Here is a 1,982-nt window from a genome sequence, read left to right on the forward strand (position 1 = left end):
CATAGAATTAGTCCTAGTTCCAGTAATTTAGTCTAGTCTCAGTTGCTCCCCATATCCAGTTCCATTCATTTTGTTGTGGAATGTCAAGATTTCATTTTTTATGGATGAATAAGATTTCTTTATATAAGTGTATGTATGCATATATATATATATTTCTTTATCCAATCAACATCCATATTTTTGCTCTTGTGAATTAAGCTGCTATGAACATGGGAATGCAGAAAGGTACATCTTTGCTAGCCTGGTTTTACTTGCTCAGATATAGTCCCTGGAGTGGGATTTCTGAGTCATATGGTAGATCTACCTTTCATTTTCTCCATACTGTTTTCCATATTGGTTATATCAATTTGCATTCCTACAAGCAGTATATATGGGAAACCTTTCCTCTAATTTCACCAGCATTTGTTATTTGTTGATTTTTGGATAATAGCCATTCTATTTGGAGTGAGGTGATGCCTCATTGTGGTTTTTATTTGCATATTCCTACTGGCTAGTGGTCTTGAACAGTTTTTCATGTGTCTGTTACCCTTTTGTATTTCTTCCCTTGAAACAGTGTATTTATGTACATTGTCCATTTTGTAACTGGATTTTGTTGTTGTTTATGAGTTTCTTGGGCCCCTTATATATCCTGGATATTAATCCTTTATCAGATGCATAGTTTGCAAATATTTTCTCCCATTGTTTCAGTCATCTATTCACTTTGTTACTTGTTTTCTGTGTAGAAGCTTCTTAGTCTGATCTAACCCTATTTTTCTATTGTGGCTTATTCTTTTTTGTAGTTAACTAGTTTTCCATTGTGAATATATACCACTTTTTTACCCAATAATCTGTTCATGTAAACTTCAATGGATAAATTATATACACATACACTTTGAATATAAAGGCTTTGAATATATTTTTTGTGAAATTAAAGCATGTAGTTTCAATATTCTACTTAACAGTTACTGATGGCAAACATTTGGAGAGCCTAATGGGTACAAAGTATTGTCATAGCCAACATTTCATTTAATTTAACCACAACCTTCTTTATAATGTAAGATGGTATGTACATACTACCAAAAATAAATTTATACATTCAAAACCTTATTAAATATGTACATACACCTGCATACACACAGACACACACACACACAAACATATGAGAAGCTCAACTCATAAACAGAGTGATTTCAGAAATCATTTAGAGCTTTATTGGGTTTGCATTGCACAGCAGCAGGTTAAGCCACTACTTGTAATGCCAGCATCCAATATCAGAGTTCTGGTTCAAGTCCTTGTTACTATGCTTCAAATGCAGCTCCCTCCTAATGCGCTTGAGAAAGTAGTGGAGGATGGCCCAAGTACTTGAGCCCCTCCTACCCATGTTGGAGACCTGGATGGAGTACCAGGCTCCTGGCTGTGGCCTGGTCCAGCTCCAGCCATAGCTCTTTCAAAGGTCAACCAGCAGATGGATCTCTGTTTCCCTATCTTTCCTCCTCTTTCTGTGACTCTGCTTTTTAAATAAGTAAAATAAATATTTAAAAAAAACCACATTTTTAAGTGACTTAGGGAGTGTAACCCAATTTAACTAATCAAATGAAATAACACACACTTGATTATTTTTATTGTCATGTGGATATGAGCATTGTGTTTAATGGAAATTCATAATAATTCAAGATCTTCCTATTTTTATATTACAAATTGTTTACCGGAGCAACTGGCTAACAGCACAGTTTTCCTTTCTTTAGAATGTTGTTTTTAAGAGAAGACCCTCACTAACAGGTCAATGACATGCACCTTGGCCTAAGGTAACATAGAGAAGTTAAGCAGCTATAGTGAAACACACAAATCTGTTTGTATTATGATGTGAGTGATGTGTCAGTGATGATAACGTTTCTTGTAACTTGCACATTCTGATCTATTATCCCATCTTATCTTTACCATATTTCTGTGAGGTGGATATGATTCCAATTTTTATCTCCATTTTATAAATGATAACATTCAGA

The sequence above is a fragment of the Oryctolagus cuniculus genome, chromosome 2, assembly GCF_964237555.1.
Source record: "Oryctolagus cuniculus chromosome 2, mOryCun1.1, whole genome shotgun sequence".
NCBI classification, from domain to species: domain Eukaryota; kingdom Metazoa; phylum Chordata; class Mammalia; order Lagomorpha; family Leporidae; genus Oryctolagus; species Oryctolagus cuniculus.